At 42.0% G+C, this 24,799-nt stretch overlaps 1 long non-coding RNA gene across 1 annotated transcript in view; it reads left to right on the top strand.

Moving 5' to 3' along the window:
• Nucleotides 1–24,799, top strand: part of LOC141582784 (uncharacterized) — an 88,247-nt gene that overhangs the window by 46,030 nt on the left and 17,418 nt on the right. Inside the window, exons 5-9 of the long non-coding RNA XR_012515659.1 lie at nucleotides 9,338–9,456; nucleotides 10,846–10,997; nucleotides 21,057–21,209; nucleotides 22,806–22,903; nucleotides 24,571–24,708. This is a non-coding gene — a long non-coding RNA (uncharacterized LOC141582784). The remainder of the gene's footprint in view (nucleotides 1–9,337; nucleotides 9,457–10,845; nucleotides 10,998–21,056; nucleotides 21,210–22,805; nucleotides 22,904–24,570; nucleotides 24,709–24,799) is intronic.

Consider the following 24,799-nt stretch of genomic DNA (forward strand, 5'->3'; position numbering starts at 1 on the left):
CCCGACCATTTTCATGGAAGAATACGGACCTACCTATGGGACAGTGTCTCATATCTGAAGGTAGAAATGCTGGTGACCCCAAATCTGGAATTATTTAGGCTAAGGGATCTTTTATTCACCCCTTGCTAACTATCTTTAATACAGGCTATATGCCCGACTAGTGGATGGAAGCCTGGGAAGGAAATCCCACCTAGCCGAGTAGCAGTGGTAGTGACAAGAAGGTTGACTGGTTTCTTCTGCAAGGGAGGATAGTGTGAAGGGGCAATGAGCCTGTCATTCCCATTTAGGTTGGATACATGTCATTCACCTACACCAGGTAGTCCTTTTTTTTGAGATGGGGTCTTGCTCTGTCTCCCAGGCTGGGGTGCAGTGGCATGATCTTGGCTCACTGCAACCTCTGCCTCCTGGGTTCAAGTGACTCTCCTGCCTCAGGCTCCTGAGCAGCTGGAACTACAGGCACGCACCACCACGCCCAGCTAATTTTTGTATTTTTAGTAGAGACAGGGTTTCACCATATTGGCCAGGCTGGTCTCTAACTCCTGACCTAGTGATCCACCCTCCTGGGCCTCCCAAAGTGCTGGTATTGGCCAACATGGTAAAACCCATGTCTACTAAAAATACAAAAGAATTAACTAGGCCTGGCAGCTTGTGCTCATAATCCCAGCTACTCAGGAGACTGAGGCAGGAGATAAGCTTGAACCTGGAGGCTGCAATGAGCTGATATTGTGCCATCGCACTATAGCATGGGTGACAGAGAAAGTTTTCGTCCCTAAAAAAGAAAAAGTACACATACACACACACATACACATAAATAATCCAAATGGTTGTTTTTTGCGTTGACAAATTGTATGGTAGTGCTTTTCTTCTTTATTAGTACATTGATTTTTCTCAATCTTTGTCAAGTATTATTCTTTAATTATCTAGTAGGAAAATACTGTAAGACTTATATCTAAAATACAAATTATTAAAAAAAGACACACACACAAAAACAGACACACCCCATAAAGTCTCAGGAAATACCTGAGGAATATGTAGCGGCATGGGAACATGCTGTGTTTTGATGTTAAATGACGTGACCATGATGTGAAACTCTGACTAACCGCGACAGGAATTGAACTGTGGACTATGAGTCTCATGCCATGTGGAGCACATATGGATGCAGTCATGACAGATTTGTGATCCTTCCTCTATGGTTCATGCCGAATTATTGCCTACAAAGCAACACATGAGCTAGAACAAACTCCCTGGTTGTCTGCGAAGGGAACCAGGTCAGAGACCAACCAGAGTTTGTATGTTGTTTCCTACAGATCTCTTCTGAGCCCCAAGCAATTTTATCCTTGTGTCTTCGTGCCCAAATTTGTCCCCGGAGGAGACAGTTTGATGCTGTCAAGGCTACCGGACCTGTAACTATGAGGTAATTCATAATCATATAGACTAGGTTAGGAGGATTTTAAGTTTCTGAAAGAATAAAAGATTCCTGATGAGGGTGAGCGGTTTAGGCCTTGGTTTAATTTCAGATGGAAATCAAAAGCAAAAGTACCACAGTAAGACCACATGGCTCTAAACTGGACAAAAGCAAGGCAGCCATGTTGCCTTGTGCCTTTGTATCTGGGTGGCTTTTTTTCAGACAGGGAGGGCGGGAGAAGAGGGCTTCAAGTCAAGTCTTGGCACATCTAGAGCACTACTGCCACCGTTATGTAGTAGTTTAAAGACACCCTATGCCATGTCAATGTCTTTCCCCCGAGGACTACCTGTTCGCGAAGGTGTGGTCTGTGGGGAGGTGGAAGAAAGCTTGGCCTCCTTGCTGGTCCTTCTTGCCTTCCTGTCGAAGGCGGTAAATCAGATCTGGACAGAGCAGTATCTCGGTAAAGAACCTGGAGAGGGAAGGAAAGCAAATCTTGTAACTTTCCCCTGGAAGAACCCTGTTTATTGTGCGAGGATACTGATTCCGCAAGAGACCCGAAGAGCTGTAGCAAGATGATACCATGGGAAAGCTGGCCAGGTCTTGCTCCAAGGGGCAGGAACAGGAGACAGAGGCCCACAAGAGCCAGCATTGGTCTTTTAGTGGGTTCCTGAAGTCCTGCCCATACCAGGCAGAACCGAGGCCCCGCCCCCAACTTCCTGTGCCAGGACCGCCTGGCAGCCACTGCTTCACTCCAAGCCCTTCAGTCTCCAGTTTCTACACCGAGGTAGCATCATTGTCCAGGCATCTCTTAAGACCTTAAAGGAGAAGCCAAGAAGACCTAGCTCGGAGCCCAATCCTCTTCCACCTCCGCACAGATCAGACCTTCCCCCAAAGCGAAGCTTCCCGGGAAGGACGCTGTAATGGCGGAATCTGTCTTCAAACCGTTTCCTCACGGTGGCGGTAGCGCTTCACATCTTCGTGGAAGCCCTGTCTAGGAGCCCTCTTCTCCCTCCCTTCCTGTCTGAAAAAACGCCGCCCAGAGACAAAGGCGCTACTAAACATGGGTGCCAGGAGATTTGTCCAGTTTGGTGCAACCTGGTCTTACTATTGAGGTTTTACTTTCCTTTCCATCTGAGAACAAAATGAGGCCTAAACCACCCTTGCTCCTCAGGAATCTTGTTCTTCCAGAAATTAAATACACTCCTCATTAAGTCTGTCTGAATATGATTTGCTCCACAAAGTCACAGGTCCAGCAAGTTCCATGGCATCAAATTGTCTCCTTCAGGTGATAAATTTAGTGGGTCAAGTGCAATAAGAAGAAAATTATTTGAAACTTGGAGGAGATCTTGGGCAAACAGTTTACAAACCCTGGTGGTTTATACCCTGGCTTCCCTCCCAGACAACTAGGTAGTTCTTCATATTCTGACCTCATGTGTTGCATTGTAGTCAACATTTGGCATAAGCCATAGAGTGAGGACCAGACAGCAGTCATTACTCCCTGCCATATATGCTCCACATGGTGAGATCCTCATAGTCCGTATGTTCAGTTCCTTTTGAAATTACTCAGTTTCATCTCATGGTCTTATCATTTAACAATAGAACACAACATGTTCCCATGCATCAAATATTCTTGAAGTATTTCTTGAGACATTAGATGCTGTGTGTGGTGTGGATACGTGTGTGTTATGTTCTCTCTCTTGGAGCAAGTGTTAGAAGGCTTTCAGACAGTGTTATTCTATCATGGTCCTTTGAGGCACCAGTATGAGAACACCAAAGACAGGCCTATTCCAGGTATGATAAAGCAGGAGCCAGGATGTTTTCTGATAGTCTCAAGGACATCTAGTTGTCTAGAGACTGGAAGGACCAAAAGTTTTATGTCTTCTAGTAGAGCTGTTTTTGTTGTTGTTGTTGTTGTTGTTGTTTGTTTGTTTTTTAGATGGAATTTTTCTCTGTTGCCCAGGGCAGATTGCAGTGGCACGATCTCGATTCACTTCATTCTCCATCTCCCAGGTTGAAGGGATTCTCTTGTCTCAGCCTCCTGAACAACTGGGACTGCAAGTGGGCTCCACTACACTGGGCTAATTTTTGTATTTTTAGTAGAGATGGGTTTTACCATGTTGGTCAGGCTGGTCTTGAACTCCTGACCTCAGGTGATCCACCTGCCTCGGCCTTCCAACGTGCTAGGATTACAGGCATAAGCCACCATTCCCAGCTATTCTATTTATTTATTTTCTCAGTGGAGTTGTTACACATAAAGGGATGGGAACCAAAAAGAGTGAAAAGGATTGAAAATCAATCTACCTTTTAAAAGTACTTGTCTGTTGGAGGTAATATTACCCATGATCTCACTTCGTTAATGGTGGTAGAGAACCGAGTTGCCCCGAGTAACAGGCGACATATCCGTATGGGTCCACAGCAACGTCAGTCCATGCATCCTCAGAAGAAAGGATTGGACTGAGAGGCAGAAAGCAGAAAAGAGACTGAGGCAAGTTTTAGAGCAGGAGTGGACGTTTATTTAAAAGGCTTTAGAACCGGAAAGAAAGGAAAGAAAGAACCCTTGGAAGAGATCCAAGTGGGTGCCTGAATGGCCAAGGGAACAAAAAGACCTTTTAACCTTGATCCTGGGACCTTACAGGCTCGCTTCTTTCCCATGATTCTTCCTTTAGATTCTTCCTTTCCACATGCACAGTGCTCTCCTTACCATTTGGAATTGAGCACTGCACAATGCGCTCAGGGAGTTCTACACATGCCCATCTGCAGATTTCTTCCTTTTTCCGGTGGCGTGTACCGGGAACATCATATTTCATCATTTTGTCTCTTAACATGCATGCCCAAGAAGCTACTTCTCCCTGTGGCCTGTGTTCAATTCACACTTTTAATATTAGCAGGTGTGGACCATCAGGAGACTGCCTCTCCCTGGCTGCCAAATTATCATTTTCAGAGAGGCAATGTGATAATTGCCGAAAGATCATGGAACATTCGTAATGGGTGGGGGTGAGCCCTTTCCTGCCCTGCTCATTGCCTATCTAACTACCTGTAACAACTTTTTCATGTATTACTATTATGTCAGGCACATTTTGAAAAAGCATGAGTGTTTCTACAAATTCGATAATTTTCTCAGCACGATATATGGGGTATTTATTAAAAACCTACAGCTAATAATATACTCAAGAGGGAAGGACTGAAAGCTTTGCACCTAAAATCATGAACAGGAGAAGAGCGCCCACTTTTGCCACTTCTACTGAACATTATACTTAAAATTCTAGCCAGGGTCATCAGGCAATGAAGATATATAAAAGGCATCCAAGTTGGAGAGAGAAAATAAAAATTATTTCTCTTCACAAATACAATGATCTTCTAAAAAATCTTAAAGGCTGTTCTTGAACTCCTGACTTCAAGTGATCCACATGCGTCGGCCTCCCAAGTCCCAGCACTTTGAGAGGTCGACACACGTGGATCCCTTGAGGTCAGGAGTTCAAGAACAGCCTAGCCAACATGGTGAAATCTCATCTCTACAAAAATTAGCCAGGCATGATGGCGGATGCCTGTAATCCCAGCTACTTGGGAGGCTGAGGTGAGAGAATTGTTTGATCCCCTGAGGCAAAGGTTGCAGTAAGCCAAGATGGTGCCGTTGTACTCCAGCCTGGGTGACAGAACAAGACTCCAGTCTCAAAAAAATAAAAATAAAAAAGTGCTTAAAACCCCAGAAAACCAGTAGTAGGGCTAGTGAACAATATCCAGCAAGCATAGCATAGATAAATTAACTCTGAAAAATCAGTCGTAGTTGTGTACACTAGCAATCGGTAATCTGAAAATTAAATTAAGAAAGCAGTATCATTTACAGTAGCATCAAAATGAATCACAATTGTAGGACAATAACTAAATAGATGAAAGTCTTGTACATTGAAAATCACAAAATATTGGAGAAGTTGTTAAAGATAAGCTTGATTGGGCCAGGCGCGGTGGCTCAAGCCTGTAATCCCAGCACTTTGGGAGGCTGAGGCGGGTGGATCACGAGGTCAAGAGATCGAGACCATCCCGGTCAACATAGTGAAAACCCGTCTCTACTAAAAAAAATACAAAAACTTAGCTGGGCATGGTGGCGTGTACCTGTAATCCCAGCTACTCAGGAGGCTGAGGCAGGAGAATTGCCTGAACCCAGGAGGCGGAGGTTGCGGTGAGCCGAGATCGCGCCATTGCACTCCAGCCTGGGTAACAAGAGCGAAACTCTGTCTCAAAAAAAAAAAAAAAGAATATCCTGTGGTAATGGGTCTCAAGACTAACTATTTTTAACATGGCAATTCTACCCAAAAGATGTGTAGATTTAATGTAATCTTTATTGTTATCCCAATGAGCATTCTTAAAAACAAAAACAAAAACAAAAAAGAAGAGCCCAAATTCTAAAGATCCTATTAAATTGCAAGAGATCTGATAACCAATGTAAACTTTGAACAAGAAAAAGCAAGGTCGAAGACTCACACTTCTAGATTTCAAAACTTACTATGAAAGCTAGAGTAATCAAAGCAGTGTGATGATCAAATAAGAACACACACAGTGATTAGTGGAAGAGACGGAGAGTCTGGAAATAAACCCAGACATGGTCACGTCAGTTTTAACAAAGTAATTAAGGTCATTTTATGAGAAGTTATTAAAGTCTTTAACAAATAGTGCTTAGACAGCTGGTTATCCACATGGAAAAGGATGAACTGAGACCTCTACCTCACATCATACGCAAAAATTAACTCAAAATGTGTCCAATGTCTAAAGATAAGAGCTAAAACTATAAAACCTTCAGGGAAATTATAGGGATAAATCTTCACGACTTTAGATTTGGCAGTAATTTTTTAGCTATACCACCAAAAGCACCAATAACAAAAGAAAAGATAAATTGGGCTTCCCTGAAATTAAAAACCTTTTGCATCAAAGTACAGAATTCAGGACTTGAAAATCCAACTTATAGAATGGGAGAAAATATTTGCAAATCAATTATTTATAAACATCTAATATCTAATGAAAACAAAAAACTGTTAAAACTCAAAAACAGAGACAATCCAATTGTAAAAAAAATAGGCAAAGGGAGAGTGGTATCAGCAATATGCTGGAGTAGAAGTGGTCTGATTTTACTGCAAAGAAAACTAAAAACAGCTGTGTAGAGATAAGATTATCACCAACAATATTCCAGAACTGAAAATTGAGACTGTGACGATCTGTGGGGCCACAAGGAAGTGAAAAAGTATGAGCAGCTGGAAAGACTAAAGGACTTCTCTCTCCATGATTCCCCAACCTAAAGCTGCTAGGCACCATGTAGAAAAGTCCCCCTTGGCTGGGTGCGATGTCCCACATGTGTAATCCCAGCACTTTGAGAGGCCTAGGCAGGTGGATCACCTGAGGTCAGGAGTTTGAGACCAGCCTGACCAATATGGTGAAACTCCATCTCTACTATAAATACAAAAATTAAACAGGGTGGGGAGGGGTGGTGGTATGGTTGTGTGCACCTGTAATCCCAGCAACTCTGGAAGGTGAGACAGGAGAATTATTTGAACCGGGGAGGCGGATGTTGCTATGAGCTGAGATCACGCCGCTACACTTCAGCCTGGGGGACATAGTGAGACTCCATCCCAAAAACAAAAAAGCAGAAAGAAGTCCCCCTAGACTCACAGTTTCTTCTGTAAAATGTGAGAGCAATGTAGAGAGCTAGCTTTTCTTCCATTTTGGTGTCCTTTGCAGGAATGCTATTCTGGCCTCAATCCCTAGGAGGCATCCTGACTGCCTGTAGGAAGAAAAATCCCTGAGGGGGCAGTCTGAGATTAAAACTGGAGTTGAAGCTACCAACCCCAGCGTATTAAATGTGGGGACTCCTCTTTTACTTAGACAAAGAAGACCTCAAACCAGAGAGGGACATCAGTAGCAACATAAAAATGAACAGGAATAGAAGAAGAACAGGAAAAGCTATACTTACATAAAATAGATTAAAGTCAAAAACTGTAAGGAGAGACAAAGAAGGTTACTGGATAACAATGAAAATGCCAGTTCAGCAAGAGGATTTTTTTTTTTTTTTTTTTTGAGACGGAGTTTCGCTCTTGTTGCCCAGGCTGGAGTGCAATGACGCCATCTCAGCTCACTGCAACTTCTACCTCCCAGGTTCAAGCAATTCTCCTACCTCAGCCTCATGGGTAGCTGGGATTACAGGGACCCACTGCCACACCTAGCTAATTTTTTGTATTTTTAGTAGAGGTAGGGTTACACCATATTGGCCAGGCTGGTCTCAAACTCCTGACCTCAGGAGTTTGATCTGCCCTCCTCAGCCTCCCAAAGTGCTGTAATTACAGGTGTGAGCCCCCGTGCCTGGCCAAGAGGATTTGACAATTGAAAATAGGTATGTACCCAACACCTGAACATACAAATATAGAAGGCAAACATTTGGAGATCTAAATGGAGAGACAGACTGGTGTACAACAATACTGGGAGATGTCAGTATTCCACTTTAAGCAATGGACAGCTTATCCAGACAAAGAAACATTGGATTTAAAATATACTCTAGACCAAATAAATGGATTTAACTGACATTTACAGAATATTTCATCCAATTGCTGTAGAATATACATTCTTGTCATCAGCACATGGAACATTCTCCAGTATAGAACATATGTTAGGCCACAAAACAAATCACAAATTTAAGAAAAGACCTGAAAACATGAAATTACTAGAAGAAAAGACTGGGAAAGTGCTTTAAGACATCATTTTGGGCAACGATTTTTTGTAGGAGACCTCAAAAGCACTGGAAATCAAAGCATAAATACACAAATGAGAGTAAATCAAGCTAGAAAGCTTCTGCACAGCAAAGAAAACAAAGTGAAAAGACAACCTACAGAAAGAGAATATCTTTGCAAATTCAGCTTAATAGCAAAAAAAAAAAAAAAAAAAAAACCCACACAAATTATCTGATTTACAAATGGGCAAACGATCTGAATAGACATTTCTGAAAGAAAGACATACAGATGGCCAACAGATACATGAAAAAATGCTCAACATCACTAATCATCAGGGAAATGCAAATCAAAACTGCAATGGGATACCATACTACACCAGTTCAAATGTCTCTTACAAAAAAGAAAGTAACAGATGTTGGCTAGGAGGCAAGGAAAGAGGAATGCTTGTATACTGCTGCCTGCAATGTGCATTAGAATAGCCTCTATGAGACACATGATGGAGGCACTTTATTGTGATGATCAGTAGTGGGGGGAAGTAGATAAGTGTTTGCTGGGGGCTGGCCAGAGAGTCCAATGGGGAATGACTGCTTAATGGGTCCAGGGTTTTCTTTTGTGGTAATGAAAATGAGTTGCCAATAGATAGAAGTAATGCTTGCACTGCATTATGAATGTACTAAATGCCACTAAATCTCACACATTTTAATGGTTACTTGTATGTTACATGAATTACACCAACACAGTTTTAAAATGTGCCAATATTTTTAAACCTGTCATTATTTCCAAGAATGATAATTATATTTGAAAATTACTGAAGTTATCAGTGAAGAAAATCTGTTTCAGCAATTATACTACAGGGGAATTTGAACCTTAGTTTATAAATGTACATGTTATTTGTGCAAAGGAACAGATCATGATACATAGCCCAGACATTGTAAAAGTGATTCTTTCTTCTCACTATGTTTGACCTACCATATGTTTTTTGCTTATAATTTCTTAAAGTTCTCCTAGAGTAAAATGTAAAAAAACTCAAGCACTCAAAAGCATATATTGATATGGATATACTCAAAGATTATAAGGTGATGCTAAAGATTTTGTATAAAATTTCAAACAGTATGAATCCAATTATATTGAAAGTAAAATGTGTGTGGGACTTTGTGTGTATTCATATCTGTTTATATGCTTATACAAATGTTTAAATATAATATATATGTTTTTCCCACAGGATCAGACTCTATTGCCCAGGCTAGAGTGCAGTGGCATGATCATGGATCAACGTAGCCTCAACCTCCCTGGACACAGGTGATCCTCCCACCACCACCTCATGAGTAGCTGGGACTACAGGTACATGCCACCATGCCTAGCTATATTTTGTAGAGACAGGGACTCGTGAAATTGCCTAAATCGCTAATTGCTAAATTGGTCTTGAACTCTCAGGCTCAAGCAATCCTCCTGCCTCAGTCTCACAAAGTGCTGGGATTACAGTTGTGAGCCACTGCGTCTGGCCAATGCCATATATATTAAATCATGGTCAATGTTAATACTGAGTATGTGTTTGAATATGGTATTTTTGGCCAACAAATACATATCTTTAATTCATAGTTATATAAGCAGAGACATTAATGAAACATTATAGCTGCATGAGAGTGGTGTGAATGCATCCGTCTTACAGTTTTCTTGAGGTTCACATCTAAGTGACTGAATATGAGAAATGCCTATTTCAATGATCATTTATTAATTTTCTTTTCTTTCTTTTGAGATTTTAAAGACAAAAGTTGAAAGCAAGAATTAGAGATAAAAATTCAAGAATAATTTTAAAATCCTAATTTTCAGAGTTATAACTATGTAAAATACATATTTATGTGTTTATTTATGTATAAATAGATTATGTAGATTATAGACAGCAAAGTGAGATCTTATTTCTTAATGACTAGTCCAATCACATAGTTCTTTGCAAATATTTTATTGTTCAAAATCCAGAAATCGCAAATTTTATACGACAATGTCAAACACTGGTGAGAAATCAAATTTTAGAATGAGAATCTTAATTCATATTATGGAATATTTATACTAAAAACAGTGTATAGCTAAATCCAATTTAAATGTAAATTCATTGTGTTGACTGTATATATAGAACTTTTTATCTATGTGTTGAAAAACGGAATAAATATGGTAAAGGGTATCAGTGTTTAATACACAGTTTTATGAAATTGCTTTTCTCTTGCTCAGCACATAGGTTTTTTTTTTTTTTTCACTTCTTTGCAAATTCCACCTTTTTGTTACTAATGTGAAAATACAGGCCCGAATCCTAACTGGAAAATAGTAACACGTATACACCAAAGTTATATGGCACAGTCTTAAGCTAAGGCCATTTAATGGCACAGAAAAATGTTTGTGTTCCAGTGTTAAATAATGAAACCATGAGACAAAATCCTGTGAGCCATCTGATTGAAATTTATAGTCTTTCCTGTATTTGTGTCCAATCAAGTTGGGTTCTGTGTCATTGTCAAGTTTGAGTGCTATCTGGACCCTTATCTTAGAGCTCCACTAAATGTCAATCTTCCATTCATCATATAAAGCCTAATGCCTAGATCAGAACATGAAATAGAACTCCCAGAGAACCTGGGTAGGGAGGAGTCACGACAAGAATCACATGGCCTGGTGCTTAGATTCGCCCTTCTCCGAGACCTTAGGTGTCAACATTTGTGGGTTTATTTTTGTTTGTTTCCTTAGGCAGGAATCTCTGAGATCTGCCCCAGTACTACAAGATAACTTGACTTTATAATAAAACACAGCAGACATAATGCTGCGTGAAGAAGAGTAGAAAAGGGAAGACATGGTTGTGTGGAAACTGAGTTCTTGGAAAGAGGAGATACTTGATGAGGGTGAGTGGATTACATCTCAGTTTAATATCCAATGGAAGCCGAAAGCAAAATGCTAAGAGTAGAATACCTTTACACAAATTTAGCAAAATGTTAGGTAGCCATAGTTTCCGGTGTCTTTGTCTGCTCTTGGCCTTTTTTTTTTTTGAAATGTGATGGGCGGGAGAGGAGTGCCTGGAGCAAAGTTAGTTGGCTTTTCTCGAGCAATACTGCCATCATGCGGAAATAGTTTCGTAGCATCCAAAGCCGTGAGGGTTTCCTCCACGTAAGCCCTAGCACTTGAAGAAGGAAAAGCCAGTGGAGGCTGAACAGGCCCGAGACTTAAGTTGGTCTTCCTACCATTTTCTCTGAGGCCTGGCAGAAGCAATGGACAAATGCAAAGTCTTAGTGAAGTAGCTGGTGAGTGAGGGACCAGGACTGAGCCAGCTGCTTCCAGGAAGTCTTGGCACAGGAAATAGGGGACAGGGCCTCAGTTTCCTCATAGTGGGGACAAGACTAGAAGTGACAAAGCCAAGTACAGACCCTTGGGGCATTCATGTTATGAATATGATCTCGGGAGTTTTGTCAATCTGGCCGTCCCTGTGTTACGGGGCTGTGACATTTATAGCAGCATTGTTAGATGACAGTGGACAGGCCAGTTCCGGGGAAGATCTATCTGAACCCAGTGTCATTCACATGGTCCTTGATACAGGAAAATTCTAAACACCATTGCCTATAGCTAGAGGGACCTCTGTAGAGGAGTGGGGATACACTGACATGCCTATGTGGGCCAGTTCATCTTTTAGGGGAGCCTATGTGCTAAAGTGGTTGCAGGCCAAGAATGCGATGGAAGGCCTAAGCAATTATTGGAGTGCACAAGCCAGCAGTTTCTGTGACTTTATAAGTTCAGGAGAAAGTCTTTTGTCATAATGGGACCCCAATGTCATCTCAGTTCTGTCAAAGAGGGCAGTTAGGTGGCTCTTTTCTGTTCGATGTCCCTCAGAATGATGGCATTGTTTAGGCGTGAGGAAATCATTTACTGCATCCTAGCTAGTATTTTCTTTACCAGCTTTAAATCCATTTCCTAATAAGATATCCAACGTTTGGTGTGGAGACCTCCAGATATTCTATGACTCGTAGTTGAAGAATCAACACGGGTTGCTAAAATTGCATGGGTGACTTGTTTCTCATGACATTCTTCTTCAGAGTTTATTATCTCACTATGTGAATTATTAGTGAAAGGAATTAATGTTAGTTTGGTTCTGCACTGTGACATTACAGTGGTTCAAGAGCTTGTTTGGGGGTGACCTCTCATGACCTTTGAGGATTCAGACAGGCATTCCAGGCAGGGTAAGGCATTGTAGGGTAACCTGGCTTTTTTGACATCTTTGACTGTGTGTAGCTCTCCCTCTAGCTGGTTTTGTTGAGTTGAGTGATGGCCTGCAGACATAGATGCTATTGACACACATGAGTGTCCTGGAGACCGTCTGGGAAGCATTTCTCTATGACCCTTGTTCCTGAGAATGACAAAAACTGCCTCTCCAGAGGATTTCACCTAAAGTAGACTTAGATAGCTGCTATACTGCCTCCTATGGAGGAACAGTTTGACCCGACCATTTTCATGGAAGAATACGGACCTACCTATGGGACAGTGTCTCATATCTGAAGGTAGAAATGCTGGTGACCCCAAATCTGGAATTATTTAGGCTAAGGGATCTTTTATTCACCCCTTGCTAACTATCTTTAATACAGGCTATATGCCCGACTAGTGGATGGAAGCCTGGGAAGGAAATCCCACCTAGCCGAGTAGCAGTGGTAGTGCCAAGAAGGTTGACTGGTTTCTTCTGCAAGGGAGGATAGTGTGAAGGGGCAATGAGCCTGTCATTCCCATTTAGGTTGGATACATGTCATTCACCTACACCAGGTAGTCCTTTTTTTTGAGATGGGGTCTTGCTCTGTCTCCTAGGCTGGGGTGCAGTGGCATGATCTTGGCCCATTGCAACCTCTGCCTTCCAGGTTCAAGCGCTTCTCCTGCCTCAGCCTCCTGAACAGCTGGAACTACAGGCACGCACCACCACGCCCAGCTAATTTTTGTATTTTTAGTAGAGACAGGGTTTCACCATATTGGCCAGGCTGGTCTCTAACTCCTGACCTAGTGATCCACCCTCCTGGGCCTCCCAAAGTGCTGGGATTTCAGGCGCCAGCCACCATACCCGGCCCCTCACAAAATCTTAATTGCATTCTCTGTGTCCTCATAAACAGCCATTCCCTGCCTCTGATTTAGGGAGAAAAGCATATTATTGAACCTTGAGGATTAAACCCACCACACCATAAGAGAAATGAGAAAGCAAACTGTATGTTACTCTGCTTCTAACATGTCATAACCTTAAACCAAACATATAGTCAGGTACGTATTGTAGAGAGCCAGTATGCACATTGCGATGTATCTGTAAAAATTTAAACAAAAAATGAATCGTGTCTACTTTTCTAAAAGAATGCTTTTGAGCATGTATTTTTCCAATTTACCTTCATTTACGGTGAAGACTTGAAATATTGAAAACAATGTTTAGTATTTATAATATTCAAATGAATTAATGCTCCTGAAAGCTTTGTTAAAATACACACTTGATCTGCTCCAAACCGCAATGTCGAGTATAACCGAATTTCAATACAGGTTTGTTGTTTGTCTGAAATTAGGAATGTATGTATAGCTGGGCATAGTGGCTCCCACCTGTAATCCCAGCACTTTGGGAGGCCAAGGTGATTGTGTCACTTGTGGTCCGGAGTTCAAGAACAGCCTGGCCAACATGGCAAAACCTCATGTCTACTAAAAACACAAAGCAATTAACTAGGCCTGATGGCATGCGCTTGTAATCCCAGCTACTCAGGAGGCCGAGACAGGAGAATCACTTGAACGTGGATGTTGCAATGAGCTGAGATGGCCCTGTTTCACTCCAGCCTTGGTGACCGAGTTTTGGTCCAAAGAGAAAAGGTGTGTGTGTGTGTATATATATATATATATATATATATATATATATATATATATGAGAAAAATCCAAATCCAAATTTATTTATTTATTGCCTTGACAAATTTTATGGTAGTGCTTTCTTCTTTATTAGTACATGGATTTTTCAAAATCTTCGTGAAGCATTATTGTTTCATTTTGTTTTCTGAGATGGAGCCTCACTCTGTCGCCTAGGCTGGAGTGCAGCAATCTCAGCACAGTGTAACCTCTGCCGCCCAGGTTCAGGTAAGTGATTCTTTTGCTTCAACCTCCCGAGGAGTTGGGATTACAGGAACCTGCCACTGCACCTGGCTAATTTTTATAGTTTTAGTAGAGATAGGGTTTCACCATCTTGGCCAGGCTAGTCTTGAACTCCTGACCTCAGGTGATCCACTGCCTTGGCCTCCCAAGGTGCTAAGATTACAGGTGTGAGCCACAGCACCCAGCCAGGCATTATTCTTTAATTAACTAGTGGGAGAATAGTGTAAGATTTATATCTTGAAGACAGATTATAAAATAGAGACACACACACACACACACACACACACACACGCGCGCACACACACACACACACACAGACACCCCATAAAGTCTCAGGAAATACTTGAAATATATGTAGTGGCATGGGAACATGCTGTGTTTTGACGTTAAATGATGAGACCATGAGACGGAAGTCTGAATAACCTTGATAGGAACTGAATGTATGTAGTATGAGTATCATGCCACGTGGAGCACATATGGCATGCAGTCATGACAGCTATCTGGTCCCTTCTCTATGGTTCATTCCAAATTGTTGCGACAATACAGCAGATGAGCTAGAACATAAACTCCCTGGTTGTCTGGGAGGGGAGCCAGGTCAGAGATCACCAGGATTTGTAACTTGTTTTCTAGAGAAGACCTCCAAGCTTCAAGCAATTTTCTCCTTGTGCCTTCATCCCCAACATTATCCCCTGAGGGAGGCAGTTTGATGCTATAGAAAGTACTGGACTTATAACTGTGGTAATTTATAATCACATAGACTAGGTGAGGAGGAATTTAAATATCTGGATAAGATTTCTGATGAGAGTGGATGGTTTAGGCCTTGGTTTGATTTCAGATGGAAAATAAAAGCAAAAGAGACACAGTAAGAGCAGATGGCTCCAAACTGGGTAAAAAGCAAGGCAGCCATATTTCCTGTGCCTTTGTCTCTGGGTGGCGTTTTTTCAGACAGGAAGGGCGGGAGAAAAGGGCTCCGAGACACCTCTTGGCACATCTAGAGCACTACTGCCACCGTGAGGAGGCAGTTTAATGACGCCGTACGCCATTTCAATGTCCTTCCACTGAGGACTACCCATTGGGGAACGTCTGGCCCTTGGGGAGGGGGAAGAGGCTTGATCTCCATGCTGCTCATCTTTGACTTCTCGTCTAAGGCCTTAAAAGAAACGTGGACATTGGCGGTATCTTGGTATAGAACCTGAAGAGTGAAGGAAAGGAAATCCTGTAAAGGGCCCTTGGTAAAACCCTGTTCCTTGTGTACGGTACTGATGCTACCAGAGACTCAAAGACCCGTAGAAAGATGCAAGCACGTGAGAGCCTGCCAACTCTTGTTCTAAGGGGCAGGAACAGGAGACGGGGCCCACAATAGCCTGCCTGTGTGTTTGAGTGGGTTCCTCCAGCCCTGCCCACAACAGGGGGAACCGTGGCCCCGCCCCACGACTTCCTGTGCCAGGACCGCCTGGAAACCACTGCTTCACTCTAAGCCTCTCCCTCTCTAGTTTCTACACCAAGATACCACCAAAGTCCAGGCATCTCCTAAGACCTTAGAGGAGAAGCCAAGAAGTCCTAGCCTAAAGCCCAATCCTCTTCCACCTCCGCACAGATCAGACCTTCCCCCAAAGCGAAGCTTCCCGGGAAGGACGCTGTAATGGCGGCATCTGTCTTCAAACCGTTTCCTCACGGTGGCGGTAGCGCTTCACATCTTCGTGGAAGCCCTGTCTAGGAGCCCTCTTCTCCCGCCCTTCCTGTCTGAAAAAACGCCGCCCAGAGACAAAGGCGCTACTAAACATGGGTGCCAGGAGATTTGTCCAGTTTGGAGCAACCTGGTCTTACTATTGAAGTTTTACTTTCCTTTCCATCTGAGAACAAAATGAGGCCTAAACCACCCTTGCTCCTCAGGAATCTTGTTCTTCCAGAAATTAAATACACTCCTCATTAAGTCTGTCTGAATATGATTTGCTCCACAAAGTCACAGGTCCAGCAAGTTCCATGGCATCAAATTGTCTTTTCAGGTGATAAATTCGGTGGATGAAGGTAAAATAAGGAAAAAATTATTTAAAACATGGAGAAGCTCTTTGGCAAACAGTTTACAAACCCTGGTGGTTTATGCCCTGGCTTCCCTCCCAGACAACTAGGTAGTTCTTCATGTTCTATTGTGTTGCATTGTAGGCCAAAAGTTGATGTAAGTCATAGAGTGAGGACCAGACAGCAGTCATTACTCCCTGCCATTTATGCTCCACAGGGCATGATCTTCATATTCCCTATGTTCAGTTCCCTTGGAGATTACTCAGTTTCATCTCATGGTCTCATCATTTAATAGAATACAGCATGTTCCCATGCATTACATATTCTATTCTTCTGGTATTTCCTGAGGCAGTAGATGCTGTGTGTGGTTGGGATGAGTGTGTGTTTTATGTTCCATCCCTTGGACCAAGTGTTAGGAGACTTTCAGGCCGTGTTACTCTATCAGGGTCCTTTGATGCAGCAGTACAAGAACACCAAAGACAGGCCTGTTCCAGCTGTGATAAAGCAGGAGCCAGGATGTCTTCTGATAGTCTCAAGGGCATCTAGTTGTCTAGAGACTGAAAGGACCTAAAGTTTTACATCTTCCAGTAGAGCTGTTTTTTGTTTTTGTTTTTTTACCTGGAGTCTTGCTCTGTCACCCAGCCTGGAGTGCAGTGGCACGATCTCAGCTCACTGTATCCTTTGTCTCCCAAGAGGAAGGGATTGTTTTGTCTCAGCCTCTGGAACAGCTGAGACTACAGGCGGGCTCCACCTTGTCCAGCTAATTTTTCTACTTTTAGTAGAGATGGGGTTTCACCATCTCAAACTGGTCTCAAACTCTTGACTTTAGGTGATCCACCTGTCTTGGTCTCCCAATGTGCTGGATTACAGGCATAAGCCACTGTGCCTGGCCATTATTTTTTTTCTTAGTGGAGTTGCTACACATAAAGGGATGGGAACCAAAAAGAGTGAATAGGATTGAAAATCAATCTACCTTTTTTTTTTTTTTTTTTTTGAGACGGAGTTTCGCTCTTGTTACCCAGGCTGGAGTGCAATGGCGCGATCTTGGCTCACCACAACCTCCGCCTCCTGGGTTCAGGCAATTCTCCTGCCTCAGCCTCCTGAGTAGCTGGGATTACAGGCACGCACCACCATGCCCAGCTAATTTTTTGTATTTTTAGTAGAGATGGGGTTTCACCATGTTGACCAGGATGGTCTCCTTCTCTTGACCTCGTGATCCACCTGCCTTGGCCTCCCAAAGTGCTGGGATTACAGGCTTGAGCCACCGCGCCCAGGTCTCAATCTACCTTTTAAAAGTACTTGTCTGTTGGAGGTAACATTACCTATGATCTCACTTTATTAATGGTGGTAGAGAACCAAGTTGCCCCGAGTAACAGGTGACATATCCGTATGGGTCCACAGCAACGTTAGTCCATGCGTCCTCAGAAGAAAGGATTAGACTGAGGGGCAGAAAGCAGAAAAAAGACTGAGGCAAGTTTTAGATCAGGAGTGGACGTTTATTTAAAAGGCTTTAGAACCGGAAAGAAAGAAAAGAAAGAACCCTTGGAAGAGATCCAAGTGGGTGCCTGAATGGCCAAGGGAACAAAAAGACCTTTTAACCTTGATCCTGGGAACTTACAGGCTCGCTTCTTTCCCATGATTCTTCCTTTAGGGTGAGCTTTCCACATGCGCAGTGCTCTCCTTACCATTTGGAATTGAGCACTGCACAATGCGCTCAGGGAGTTCTACACATGCCCATCTGCAGATTTCTTCCTTTTTCCGGTGGCATGTACCCGGAACATCATTATTTCATCATTTTGTCTCTTAACACGCATGCCCAAGCAGCTACTTCTCCCTGTGGCCTGCATTCAGTTCACCCTTTTAATGTTAACAGGTGTGGACCATCAGGAGACTGCCTCCCCCTGGCTGCCAAACTATCATTTTTAGACAGACAATGTGATAATTGCCGAAAGATCATGGGACATTCCTAGTGGGTGGGGAGAGCCCTTTCCTGCCCTGCTCATTCATTGCCTGTCTAACTACCTGTAACAACTTTACTTTTTCATGTATCACTGTTGTGTCAGGCACATTTTGAAGAAGCATGAGTGTTTCTACAAATTCAAAAACAGGTGGCAATAGTGACATCAATGAAAATGGGGGCCGGGCGAGGTAGCTCACGCCTGTAATCCCAGCACTTTGGGAGGCTGAGGTGGGGGATCATCTGAGGTCAGGAGTTCTAGACCAACATGGCGAAACTTTGTATCTACTAAAAATACCAAAAATTAGCCAAATAATTAGCTAAAAATACCAAAAATTAGTTTGGTGGTGAACACCTGTAATCTCAGCTACTTGGGAGGGTGAGGCAGGAGTATCGCTTGAACCTGGGAGGTGGTGGTTGCAGTGACCTGAGATCACACCATTGCACTCCAGCCTGGGTAACAAGAGTGAAACTCTGTCTCATAAAAAGAAAAGAAAAGAAAAACAAAATGGTGCCGTAGACTCTTTTCTAGTCCATCTCTCCAGAAAAGCAACTTAAAACAATGAATAATCTATAATTACAAGATCATTTTCTCAGCACGATATACGGGCCATATATTATAAACCTACAGCTAATAATATAGTCAAGACAGAAAAACTGAAAGATTTGCTTCTAAAATCATGAACAGGAGAAGAACACCCACTTTTGTCACTTCTATTGAACATTATACTTAAAAGTCTAGCTGGGACAGCAGACAATGAAGATACATAAAAGACATTCAAGTTGAAAAGAAAAAATGGAAATTATTTCTCTTTATAAATATGATGATCTTATGAAAATGCTTAAAAATCCAGAAAAAATAATATTAGAGCTAGCGAACAATATTCAGCAAATACTGCAGGATAGACAATTAACTTGGAAAAATTAGTTGTAGCTGTATTTTTGTACACTAACAATGAATAATCTGAAAAGTAAATTAAGAAAGCATTTCCCTTTACAATAGCATCAAAATGAATCATATTTTTAGGACAATGGTTAAAGTCATACATTGAAAATCACAAAATATTGGAGAAGTTGTTAAAGATAACGTCGATTTTAAAAAAGAACATCCTGTGATAATGGGTCTGAAAACTAAATATTTTGTTATCTTTCTGTGAAGATTTTAAAGATAAAATTTAAAGGAAACAATTAGGAATAAGAATTTGAGAAGAATTAAAAATCCTAATTTTCAGAGGTATAAGTATGTATTATACATCTGTTTATATAGTATAGAAATATCCATGTATATGTGTATGTATGTATAAATATATATAGGCGTGGTGACTCATGCTTGTAATTCCTGCACTTTGGGAGGCCTCAGTGAGCAGATCACCTAAGGTCAGGAGTTAGAGACCAGCCTGGCCAACACGGCAAAACACTGTTCTCTACTAAAAAGACAAAAATTAGATGTGTGTGATGGCCCATGCCTGTACTCCCAGCTACTTGGGAGGCTGAGGCCGGAGAATCTCTTGAACCCAGGATGTGAAGGTTGAAGTGAGCCAAAATCACACTACTTACTGTACTCCAGCTTGGGAGACACTGCGAGATTCCACCACTTTCTCTCTCTCTCTCTCTCTCTCTCTATATATATATATATATATATATGTATATTAGATATATATATATATCTAATATATATATAAATCTAATATATATATATAAATATAATATATATATATATTAGATTTAAAAGCAAAAATTGAGAACTTATGTTTTGATGAACAGTCCAATCAGGAAGTTCTTTGCAAATATTTTCTTGTCTAAAATTCAGATATTGCAAACTTTTTATGAGAATATCAAAAAACCCTCAGAAATAAAGTGTGAAACTTTTAATTCTTCAACCTTATGTATAGTTAAATTCAATTAAAATGTAAATTTATTGCGGTGTTTGACTTTATATAGAACTTTTTATCTGTGTATTAAAAAAATGGGAGTAAATATGGAAACGGTTATCAGTGTTTAATATGCAGTTTTGTGACATTGCTTTTCTCCTCATCAGAATATGGTTACTGTTTTACTCTGTAAGTTCAATGTCTTTGTTACTAATGAGAAAATATGGGACTGATTCCTAACGGAAAAACAGTAAGACACATATATAACAAAGTTATAGGACACAGTCTTAAGTCATAGCCATTTAATGACACTGGAAAATATTTCTATTCCAATGTTAAATAATGAATCCATGAGACAAAATCCTGTGATCCATCTGATTAGAATTTATAATCCTTCCTATATTTGTGTCCTTTCAGGTAGGGCTGTGTGTGTCTTGTCAGGCTGGGCAGCTATCTGAACTCTTACATTAGAGCCCCACTAAATATCAGCCTCCCCCTCAACATATAAGGCCTAATGACTAGGTCAGATCATGGAGTAAAACTCCCAAGGGGCCGAACACGGCAGCTCATACCTGTAATCCCATCACTTTTTGAGCCGAGGCAGGTGGATTATGAGGTCAGGAGTTCGAGACCAGCCTGACCAACATGGTGAAACCCCATCTCTACTAAAAATACAAAAAGTAGCTGGGTGTGGTGGCACACGACTGTAATCCCAGCTATTCAGGAGGCTGAGGCAGAAGAATCTCTTGAACTCAGGAGGCAGAGGTTCCAGCGAGCTGAGATCCCGCCACTGTGCTCCAGCCTGGCGACAGAGCAAGACTCCATCAAAAAAAAACAAAAAAAAAAAAACCAAAAAAAACTTCCAGGAAACCTGGGTAGGGAATCGGGACAAGAACCATGTGGCCTAATGCCTAGATTTGCTCTTCTGAGAGACCTTAGGGGTAAGATTTTTCTTTTCTTCTCTCCTTAGGCATGGAAAGCTAAGGTCTGTCCACAATAGGACAAGACTATTTGACATCATAATAAAACACTACAGATATGATGCTGAGTGATGAACAGTAGAAATGGGAAGACTTGGTTGTGCAGAAACTGAGTTCTTGAAAACAGGAGATGCTTGATGAGGGTGAGTGGATTACAGCTCGGTTTAATATCTGATAGAAACCAAAAGCAAGCGGCTAAGAGTGGAATATGATTCCACGAATTGAGGAAAATGTTGGGTAGCCATGGATTCTGGTGTCTTTGTCTCTTCATGGACTTTGTTTTTGCAGTGTGTAGTCATGTATATGTCAACATTCAAACAAAAAGCTGATAGTGTCTACTTTACTAAAGTAATATTTCTAACATCCTATTTTAAGATTTACCTTTATTTACCTTGAAGGCATGAAATGTTGAAATATAAGACATAGTACTGATGACATTCAAATGAATTTACGCTACTCAAAGGTTTGTTAAAATATGCACTTGGTCTGATCGAAACCATAGTGTACATAATAATCCACTTTTAATACAAATTTATTTTTTGCTTAAAATAACAATGTACGTTTTGAAAGATATGCATGGATATAATAAAAATGTTCATGAATTGCCTTGACAAATTGTATGGTAGCAGTTTTCTTATTTATTTATTTATTTATTTTTGAGAGGGAGTCTCACTCTGTTGCTCAGGCTAGAGTGCAGTGATGCAATTTCAGCTCACCACAATCTCCATTTCCCGGGTTCAAGCAATTCTCCTGCCTCAGCCTCCCGAGTAGCTGGGATTACAGGCATGCACCACCGTGTCTGGCTAATTTTTTGTATTTTTAGTAGAGATGGGTTTTCTCCATGTTGGTTGGGCCGGTATCGAACTCCTGACCCAAGGTGATCCACCAGCCTCGGCCTCCCAAAGTGCTGGGATTACAGATGTCAGCCACCACACCCAGCCTTCTTCATTATTAATACATGGCTTATTCTTAATATTTGTCGAGCATGTTTCTTTAATTTACTAGTTAGAGAATATTGTAATCCTTATACCTAAAAGACAAATTATAAAACTCTCAGAGAAACACTAAATTATAAACACACACAGCCCATAAATTCTCAGGAAATAACTGAATATGTAATGGCATGGGCACATGCTGTGCTTTGATGTTAAATGATGAGACCATGAGATGAAACTTGGAGTCACCTTGACAGGAATTGAATATATGTCCCATGAGTATCATGCCATGTGGAGTATATATGGCATGCAGTAAAGAGTGTCACCTGTTTTCTCCTCTAGTGGCTCATGCCAAATTGCCTACAGTGCACCACAAAAGGCTCCTAAAGCTCTCAAAATCCTGCGAAGTCCCTGGATGTCTCACAGGGGAGCCAAGTCAAAGACCTTTGGGATATTTTAATTGTTTGCCGCAGAAGATCTTTTCCAAGCTTTTGGCCCTTTTCTCCTTTTTGTGCGTTCAGCCACCAAATTTATCCCCCGAAGGAGAAAGTTTAATGCCATGGAAATTACTGGACCTGTAACTGAAACACAGACTAGTTCAGGAGAATATGTAATTTTTGAAATAACAAGATTCCTGATGATGGCAGATGGTTTAGGCATTGGTTTGATTTCTTTCTTTCTTTCTTTCTTTCTTTCTTTCTTTCTTTCTTTCTTTCTTTTTCTTTCTTCTTTTTTTCTTTCTTTCCTTCTTTCTTTTCTCTTTTCTTTTTTTTTTTGAGACGGGGTTTTGCTCTTGTTGCCTAGGTTGAAGTGCAATGACGTGATTTCAGCTCACCGCAACCTCCGATTCCTGGGTTCAAGTGATTCTCCTACCTCAGCCTCCCTGGTAGCTGGGATTACAGGTATGCGCCACCAGGCCTGACTCATTTTGTATTTTTAGTAGAAACCAGGTTTCTCCATGTTGGTGAGGCTGGTATGGAACTCTTGACCTCAGGTGCTCTGCCCACTTCGGCCTCCCAAAGTGCTGGGATTAGAGGTGCCAGCCACTGCATAATCTTTGGTTTGATTTCAAGTTGAAAAGAAAAAGAAAAAGTGCAGCAATAAGACCAGCAGGCTTCAAAGCGTGCTGAGATATAAGGCATCCAGGTTTGGAGCCCCTTTGTCTATGGGTGGCGTTTTTTCAGACAGAAAGGGCGGGAGAAGAGGGCGCCAAGTCAGGGCTTCTTGGCATATTTGGAGCACTACTGCCATCGAGTGGATGTCGTTTAATGAATCCCTATGCCATTGCGGAGTTCTTCCCGTTCTACCTGTTGGGGAAGGTCTGGCATGTGGAGAGGTGGAAGAGGCTTGGGCTCCATGCTGGGAGTCCTTGCCTTCTCGTCTAAGGACTTAAAAGAGAAGTGGATATTGGCGGTATCTTGATATAGAACCTGAAGAGTGAAGGTTCTGAAAGCAAATCCTGTAAACTTCCCGTGGAATAACCCTGTTCCGTGTGCGCATGACCGACGCTACCAGAGACCCAAAGCCCCATATCAAGATGCCAGCACGTGAAAGCCTGCTGACTCTTGCTCCAAGAGGCAGGTAACAGAAACAGATGCCCACAATGGCCTCCATGTGTGTTTCAGTGGGTTCCTGCAGTCCTGCCCACACCAGGAGGAACCGAGGCCCCGCCCCCCGACTTCCTGTGCCAGGACCGCCTGGCAGCGGCTGGTTCACTCCAAGCCCTTCACACTACAGGTTCTACACCAAGGTAGTACCGATGTTCAGGTCTCTCTTCAGGTCTTAGAGGAGAAGACAGGAAGACCTAGTCCCTAGCCTGGAGCCCAAGCTTCTTCCACCTCCGCACAGATCAGACCTTCCCCTACAGCAAGGCTTTCTGGGAAGGTGACTGTAATGGCGTAGCTTGTCTTTAAACGAATTCCGCACGGTGGCAGTAGTGCTCCGTATTTTCAAGGATGCCCTGTGCTGGATCCATTTATCCCACCCTTCCTGTCTGAAAAAAACGTCGCACAGAGACAAAGTCACCACCCAACATGGCTGCCTGGACAGTTGTCCAGTTTGGTGCAACCTGATCTTAAATGTTGAATTTTTGCTTCTGTTTTTCCATCTGAAAACAAAATGAGGCCTGAACCACCCTTGCTCATCAAGAATCTTGTTCTGTCAGAAATTAAATAGACTTCTCACTGAGAGTGTATGGGTATGATTTATTTCACACAGTTACAGGTCCAGCAAGTTCCACATTTCTGTTCCAATATTAAATGACTAAACCATGAGACAAAATCATGTGATACATCTGGTTAGGATATGCATTCATTCCTGTACTAGTGTCCCTTCAAATAGGACTCTGTGTGTCTTGTCAGGCTTGAGAGCTATCCGGACCCTTATGTTAGAGCCCCACTAAATAGTGGCCTCTCCCTCAACATATAAGGCCTAATAACTAGGTTAGAATATGGAGTAAAACTCCCAGGAAACCTGGGAAGGGAGTCAGGACAAGAACCACGTGGCCTGGTGCCTAGATCTGCTCTTCTTCAAGACCTTAGGAGTAAGCTTTTTTTCCTTCTCTCCTTAGGCATGAATCCCTAAGGTCTGGCTGGAATAGTACAAGACTACTTGACATAATAATAAAGCACAATATATATGATGCTGATGAGAGTAGAAATGGGAAGACTTGGTTGTGCAGAAACTAAGGAGGAGTTGCTCGATGCGGGTAAGTGGATCACATCTCAGTTTAATATCCAATGGAAACTAAAAACAAATGGGTAACAGTAGAGTATGTTTACACAAATTCAGCAAAATGT

The sequence above is a fragment of the Saimiri boliviensis genome, chromosome X, assembly GCF_048565385.1.
Source record: "Saimiri boliviensis isolate mSaiBol1 chromosome X, mSaiBol1.pri, whole genome shotgun sequence".
Classification (NCBI taxonomy): Eukaryota; Metazoa; Chordata; class Mammalia; order Primates; family Cebidae; genus Saimiri; species Saimiri boliviensis.